The sequence below is a fragment of the Pseudorasbora parva genome, chromosome 19 (assembly GCF_024679245.1).
Source record: "Pseudorasbora parva isolate DD20220531a chromosome 19, ASM2467924v1, whole genome shotgun sequence".
NCBI lineage: Eukaryota > Metazoa > Chordata > Actinopteri > Cypriniformes > Gobionidae > Pseudorasbora > Pseudorasbora parva.
In genome coordinates, this window is record NC_090190.1 from 4,142,507 (window position 1) to 4,151,242 (window position 8,736).

The 8,736-nt window shown below is 37.8% G+C and overlaps 1 protein-coding gene across 2 annotated transcripts in view; it reads right to left on the bottom strand.

The window, feature by feature from the left end:
* ankib1a (ankyrin repeat and IBR domain containing 1a) overlaps positions 1-8,044 on the bottom strand; it is a 49,211-nt gene extending 41,167 nt beyond the window's left edge. For both annotated transcript variants that reach the window (XM_067425558.1, XM_067425557.1), the window contains exon 1: positions 7,830-8,044. The gene's annotated coding sequence lies outside the window, so the exon portion shown is untranslated. The remainder of the gene's footprint in view (positions 1-7,829) is intronic.
* Between the last annotated feature and the right edge of the window lie 692 nt (positions 8,045-8,736).

The window sequence follows — 8,736 nt, forward strand, 5'->3', positions numbered from 1 at the left end:
TCCTAGTCCGTCACTGGTCAGCCTTAGCCCCGGTCAATCAAATAATGTTACTGTTTGTTGCAGAAAAATCCATGAAATGATCTTTCTGAACTCTGAACTGAATCCATAAACTTATCTTGACAGATGACTGAGTTGATCACTGAAAGTTTAAGAGTTTTTGCACTTAACTGGTTTGGGGGAAAACAACCCTTTTGCATTGTCTTGGGGTCTACTAGAATAGGTAATGCTCAAAAAAACATTATTTTCCCCATATTCTCAATTGTTGCAGCTCCTATCTTCTAGAGCTGGGCGATATAGCCAAAATATCATATCTCAGTATTTTTTGGTTAAATGGCGATATCATAGGATTTTCTATGTTTTTCTATTTGGATTTTTTTTAAGTGTTTTTAAACAATAAAACTTTATTTCACATCGACATTCTATATCCAATGCTGTCCTACAAACAATGTTGATATTGAAGGCTATGAAAACAAATTCAGTGAATGTAATGAATGTAGGGTATAGTAGGCTGTAGGAATGTAGGCTGATGGGCCGTCCTCTCCTGACAGCAAAATGGACATATTTGCATGACTTTCTAACATTTACAGATGGAGAATATATCCGTGAAACTAAAGTTATGTGCCAGGGGGTGGGTGGGGGGGGGGTGAATAACATTACATTCTAACCTTCTATTGCATTCTAACAATCTAAAAACAAAAATCTTTATTTATTTTTATTCACTACACTAAAAATAAAAAATAATTATAGTAGCCTACATTTTATTACCCCATTATAATAAACCAAATTCATAAAATTACACTTACTTGTAGGTCCAACAATAAATATTTTAGCAATATGTATATTTTAGTCAGAATCATTGCGCTCTTATTCTTTTGCTCTCCATCTGTTTGGCTCGTTCACACTGAAGCCTGAATTTTATCAGTGATTCACTTGCTGATGGCCCCCGTCCTCTCCTGACAGCGAAATGGACATATTTGCTTGACTTTATAACATTTACAGATGGAGAATATACCTGTGAAACTTAAGTTATGCACTGAGGAAATCACATCTCAAACGCATTAAACAGCGCGAGTCTGTTAGTCGGCACATGTATCTGACCGACTAACGTCTGCTGATTTAAATTCTACGCGTTTACTATATCTTACCAGTTTTTTGAAGCCCTTAATATAAATCATGCATCATGTTTTGGACAAATTGGATTATGCACTCTGCATCCTCCGCTATTTTTCAAATGCGCTCATATAAAACGACTGTATAACGATATTGCATAGATAAATAAAAAATAAATCGATATATCGTACAAACTCGATATACCGCCCAACCAGTCCCGTGCTGCGTTCCACTCCACTTTAAGACTTGCGAACTTCCCTTAGCACTTCCCCTTGGGGGAATCCCCACCGCCATTTTGAAGTGCGTTCCACTCATAGACCGTAAAAAAATATGGACGACTCGACATCATCCGTTTCCGCTTGGCAGATTTGAAGCTTTTAGGCGGCCTTGCACGGCACGGACATCTTGGGACCGAGTCTGCGCAGTAGTGATTTCGGGACCGGAGTTGCGCAGTAGAGCGCAGGAAGTAGAGCAGGAAGGACAGCTGCGATATCAAAAGCCCGCCCACACTCTCGCAGATGCAGAACAATTAATTATGTTGGTGTGAAATAAACAGTTATGGAAATGTAGAAATTAAAGCTAAAGCTCCAATCTGCTCCCAAAAATTTGGAAAAAAGTCCGTTAGTGCCTCAGTGACAACTTCACTCAGAGAAGCCGTCAGTCTCAGCTGTCAATCATGACGTCACACCCCGTTTTTATAGCATCAAATAACTAACTCAAACTAAACTTATTTTAAAAACAAACACTTGAAATGAAGTCATTGTGATGATAACTGCCTTCAGTGACATAAACTAACTTTGGGGAAAAAATTTTGAAGTGTAATTTTATTATTTAGTTTGCCTCGCGTCCATTAGAAAACACAGAGGGGCGGCTATACTGGGACCGGTCACCGGGGGGCGATCGAGGCGCGAAAGCTTCAGTAAATGAGAGGGAGACTGCAGGCTTGGTTCCACTTCAGGAAGTGAACAAGGGAAGTTTATATCGACAGACCCTTGCTCTCTCGATTTTGACCGAGTGATCGAGTCTACTTCATATGTACACTTCAGGCAGCTTCATACACCACAATGCAACGCGATTGTGACGTCAGCACATATCGCGTTTAATTTACCCCACCACAAACAACTCTATGACATTTTTAAAAACATTTAAAACAACCCAAACACATTCATATACATATAGAATGCTGCATTAAACAATTTCGTACAGGAAAAAAATAAATAATAAATCAAATGCATTGTGGATTCAAAGTGATCAAGGGCTTCCAGTTCAGTCCATTGCAAAGTTTCCGCCAGTAGTGGGCACTCATGCAATGTAAGCAATGACGCACATCCGAGTGAACAAGACGGAGGGAAGTTCGCGAGTGAAGGGCATGATAAAAACGAACTGGAACGCAGCACTATCTCTTCCGAGTAACGCTCAGTTTAGTTACTGTCCCTACAAAGCCCCTCCTTAAAAAGCACAATGTGCTCAGATTGGTCGGCTGGAAAAGCATGTTGTGATTGGTCAAGCGCTTCCAGCATGTTTGGGAAAAGTCCCGCCCCTTACCATAACCACCAGTTTCAACACATTACTCAGTCCCTCCAGTTTTTCGCGATTCCGCGATCGCTGAATACAATGCAAAATCAGAAAAATGTCGCATTTTTTTGCGATCCTGCATAATTTGCCATTTCACCGCAAAATAATCACAAAAAAAATATTTTCAATAACAAAAAAATAAAAATAAATATCTAACTGAACTATCTCAAATGTATTTAAAGCTTTAATACATTGTTTTCATGAGTATTACAGACGTTGGGGTGCTTGCGCAGTGTGTCTTTGTAAAAACGAAAGTAAATCTTTCTCGTCTGCCATCTCGTCTCGCAAAGGCCTAAGTGCCAAGGACCGGACGAATTGATTACTCTAGATGGATGAATGACCAAATAAAAGTATGATATGCCTGATAACACTAAAAAAGAGCTAATAAAAGCATTGTAGTCTATACCACGAACTCAATTCGCTCCTGACACACGGACCGATGTCAGACCGGCGGAGGATTGTTTGCCGGCTGTCAGTGCTCTTGAGACGCGAGTATACAGATCTGTTTTTATGTAGGCTTATGCCCTTTAACGATCATAATCAAATACACCCATTATTATGTCTAAATGTCCGTCTTGGCAGTGTATTGGGTAAATAGGTTTGGGAAGTGTGACAGTATAGGCTACAGGCTATTGGGTCCATTTATTAGCCAACTGTAGGCAATAATCTTTAAAGTGAAAGCAACCGTAGCCTATAGGCTACCTATCAAATAACAACCACTGAACAAAATAAAATAACAGTAGCCTGACTTAAACGATAAAAAACGACTTAAAAAAGCATTTTTGTATTTATTTATCATTGTATTTATTTGTCTTCATATCATTTGTTTATTAGTTCTTATTTTATTACTGACTGTTTACTCGATTAATTAATTATTTGAGATTTTTTTATATAAGGCAATTGCTTATTGCTGTATTTAGTACTTTTCCCAGATATTTCCCACCCTAAGCGATCATGTTATTAAAGCTAATAGTAGGCTACACCACTGGACTAGCCTTTTTGTATAAGATACCAAAATAGACAACATTTGTGCATTTTGTTTGTTCTATTGTTGTGTATGACTATTGTGCATCTAACATAATACATAATATGGTAAATGATGTATCTTAATTATTTTTAAAAAAACATCGCAAAGTTTTTCACAATTTTCTGGAAATGACCTCCACAAAATCAGTCATATTGATCGCAAAAATTACAAAAAAAATATAGTGAAATCCTGGAGGGACTGATTACTAACTAACTCAACCAGGCCCTGCCCCTTTTGTTTATTAATTATTTTAATGAGGAATATTGTGACTTGTTTGTTTCCAGAAGAAAACTAAAGACTACAGGGAGTTCAAAACACTGACACTGATATAAGAAGAACTCCCGCTGGGGAGACTTTGTGCCTTTGTAACTTTGCAACACTTTTTCATGCTCAAGCAGAAACAGTACACACTAAAGAAAGCTGAAAAAGTTTTTTTTTTTAAACCCTGCATAATAGGACCCCTTTAACTTGATCTATGGTTGTGTGTGAACATACACAGGCATTTCTGCTTTGTATTATATTAATAATCATAGAAAACTACTGTACTTTACTGTACTGTGGGAAAAATAAACAAGCTACTATCCAACTCACATAACAACAATCTTGTGGAAATCCCTAACAAAACAAAACCAGTTTGGTTCACAAGACGCTCATTTGCATATGACCACATTGTGCAAATAACAATCTTGCACTGGTGCCCTTATCTGATCTCATCGTTACACTTTTTCAAAACATTTACATCAGATAAAACTGCAGTGCCTCTTTTTGAAAAACTTTTTAAAACGGTTACACGACCTAAGGGATATAATGTTTCATCAGCAAAACAACGGTATGCATCATGCCATGCTCTAATAAATTTACTCGGGAGGGTTGTGGGAGAGCAGAGAGTGGCAGCAGGTGCACCGATCGGGCATGAGCGAGTGGGAGCCGCGCTTTTTAGGTCATTCTGTCTGCTCTGTTGTTCTTTTCCACATCATTTCACATCTCACTCGCATTCAAACGTCTGCAGAGATACATTGGAAATGAAGCGCATTTTAGAACATTATAAATGCACTCTGGGCTTCCAGGGCTTGTGGTCGAACGGCTCATTTTCAGGTGGGACGTCTGAGAATGCCGAGCAGATGAATTAAGAGCAACACTTGGCAGGCACACAAAGAGAGGGAAACGTTTCTCTTCCACAAGCTTCCCCCACACTCAAGCTCAATCATTAAACATACTGTGTGTCCATTAATGGTAAAACTCAATTTGCATTCGTTTTACAGGCAGTGAGCTACTTTCAAACAATGCAGGCTTTGTGTTAATAATCAAAAAGATGATCCTCAACTGCCGTTTTTACTTTTAACAATGTCTGAAACTCCAGGCTAATTACTCACCATGGCCAAGAGGAACAGCATGCAGTAACCTGACATTTAAAGTGACAGTACCCTGTATGACTGTCTTTTTTTGTGTGGAAGACCAAATGAAGAATGTGAAGGACTGGCAGTGTCATTTACTGATCACATTTTATACTAGATGGCCTTATGTACATTGACTTATATATCTAAAATACACTTATTATGTACATATTTGGCCAATGTGATTACTAAAGCCTAGTTCAGACTGCACGTTTTTCAAACTCGTCGGGTCACTGCTCTTTTCACACTGCATGACTATCTGGGGTATCATTCAGTCACTGCTGTGTTCACACTGCACGATGGTTTGACGACAGAGGAGTTCACACTGCATGACTGAACAAGAGGAAGAATCGCCGACAACTGTCTCTCTCCGGTGCGCAAACTACGTTTCCCAAACACGCGTGCGATGTGACAAATAAACAACGCGAGATCACACGTGCGTCAGACCGGAGTTCTCGCGCGAGACTTGGAATTGTTATTAAAAATGATAAACTGCACAAAGTTTGCTTCAAATTGTATGTGCACTGATTTGTGGAGAAAAAGAAAAAAGTTTATGGCGGAACAAATTGTTGGAGAGACAGAGGGAGCCAGGATTGTGTTCTGCAAAGACAGTTTGAGGTAAATAAACAATTTTGTAATGTGCTGCTGCTGTGGCTGGATGTGCAAATGTTTGGCCTTTGTTTCAGTTTGATAGAATTGTAAATATATCTATTAAAATACTTATTTTCTGCTCTATAACTCCTCCCTGAACCTCCTGCTGCCCAGTATCTCACTCTCTCTTTGGCTTTCAATCGCCGAATTTTCAAAGTTTCAATCGCCGACAGGTCCAAATATTTAGCATGCCAAATATCTCACCGGCGTCGGCGACTCGTCGGCGATTCTCTCTGATCACGTCTTTGATTATTCACACTGCGTGATTGTCACTCGCGTGCACGAGCACCGATTTGCCTGTGATCTCGGGCATTCGTCGGCGCCTCAAAATCGGGGCAAAAATCGGGCAGTGTGAACTAGGCTTAAGGTTATCAGCCGATATATGTTCAATGTTAACGTTATTGGTCCAATAAGAAATTTGGCCAATATATTACATGTCCAGAGTCTAGTATTTATGAGGATCCATTGACAGAAATGCAATATAATATACATAACTATATTTTCAGGGGTGTATAAGGACCTTACATAATGAACCGTTGTGTTTTTATTACCCTAGAAGGGGCCATTTCTATCTACACACACCTCGGGTCTCCTTACAGTGAAGGCACTACCACATTTCTTCATTTCGAAACGCTAGTCACTCTCTGCTCTCTCCGATGACAACATTTTTGTCCTGTGTCGGCCACCGTAGCTTCTCTATGTGCTCTGTAAGGGAGGGGTGAGTGGTCCGCAGTTGCAATTCACAACCTCACCACCGCTGAAATTTAACCAGTGCACCATTAAAGCCGATGCACACTGTTCTCCATGATGGTTTTGAATTGCTTTAAATATGATTGGAGCTTGGGAAATGGCTTTTATAGGCCTTCTGAAGTTAACCAATGCGTTTTTTTGTAAGAAAAATATCCATATTTATAACTTTATAAACTTTAATCACTAGGCGTTTATGCAAGTCGAGTTCCAGCAGAAGAGTGACCTCTAACCCGACGCATGACCTATTGACGAACGAGCAAAACAAAACACCGGTCACACCAATTAGAAGTCAAAAAACGAGAATTTTTAAGGAGAAATGTGGGAGGAGTTTGAGTTTGCTTACCGGAAGCCACTAAGTAAGTTATAAATATGGATATTGTTCTTACACAAACACATGGCTTGGCTTCCGAAGGCCTTTATAACCCCACTAGAGTCGTATGGATTAATTGTATGATGGATGGGTGCACTTTATTGGCCTTCAAAACCTAAAAGTTCCATTCTCTCCCAATACAAGACTTGGAAGAGAAAGGATATTTTTTATATAACTCTGATTGAAAGAAGAAAGTCATATACACCTAGGATGGCTTGAGTTGAGGTAGAGTAAATTATGGGATACATTTTTCATTTTTGGGTAAATATATGTAGCTACACTGTTAACTTTACCCCAAACCATGTTAGTACATACTAGTACTTGAGGTCATCTGATAGATATAAAGTGTAAACTAATACATTGAAAGCAAATGGTGACATGGCTGACATGCTGCACAACATCTCCTTTGTGCTCTTCAGAAGAAAGAAAGTCAGTCATACGGGTTTGTAACAGCATGAGGGCGAGTAAATAATGCCACAATCTTCCATTGAGTGAACTACCTCTAGAAAATACCCAAAAGGTCAACATAGAGAGTTTCAAAAAGTAAGCATTTGTTAATCACAATATTCCATCTGACACAAAAGCCTGAGTTTCATATAATCCATCACAATGAATGAAGATTAATGTTGCATGCTAGCTCTGTGAATGTTTCCAGAGCTGGTAGAGTGGGCTTCTCTCCGATTTCTTATGAAGCATTTGCAACAACTGTCTAAAGATTAAACCAAAGCTCTTAAACTCTGCCTGTAGTTTTTCTAAGGATGTCTTTACTGTGTTGACAGCTGATCAGCACCTTCAGCTCATCAATACCTGTCTAGGACTGACAACGCGCTATCTACCAACAAACACATGTTTGATAAAGCAGATTTTTAATTTTCATAAGCTGGTCAAGCGAAGATTTCGACAGCAAGCCGTGTTGACATGAGCGATTAACACACACAAACACAAACCGTACCTCATCACTGACGGATCCATTAACCGTTGACACATCAAATGACCAGAGCGAGCTGCTTGTCAAAAGTTTATATCGAGATTGTTATCGGGCAGCAGACCTTCGATCATGTTAGCGATTATGTAAAAAGAAATTATAAAGAACTGTATAATCATAGGGGTGGTGCTCGTGGCTGTGTTTGCTGGTCATGCTCTCATTTCATAGGACAATTATCTGCTTCTCCTTCGCGGTGTTAACGGCAGATGAAGGACCGAGTTTAAGAGCGATTTACCGCCACCTACCGCAGAGGATGAGACACCTTTAAAAAAGAATTCAGATATAATAAATAAAAAACGCAATACTTGTATAAAAAACAACAACATATATATATATATATATACATTTTTTATCTGATCATATCAGATATATATATATATATGATGTTATCATATATATAAATATTTTATCTATATTTTTTATCTGAGTATATCATATATACTCAGATTCTTGAGATTTGGATCTACATAATTCTTTATTATTATTTTTTCATAATAATATCATTATTATGAATTGTGAATGATGAAATTATGAATTTTTCATCATCTCATATGTATACGATTTAAAACATTAATATTTTATTGGAAAATATATTTATCTAATTATAGTATTCTATTTGTTATTCTATTATTATCTATTTATATGTGAAATATATGTGTAAAACATTTTTAATGTAAACAATACAGAGTGGACAACAGAGTGGAATATTTATAGTGGAAAATATAATACTATAATTAGATAAATATATTTTCCAATAAAATGTTAATGTTTTAAATCGGGTTTTTTTAAGAAAAAATTATATATATATTTTTTTCTTTTATTTATTATTTTCTGTATTATTTTTTATGAATAAGTCATTTTTTTCACTCATGTG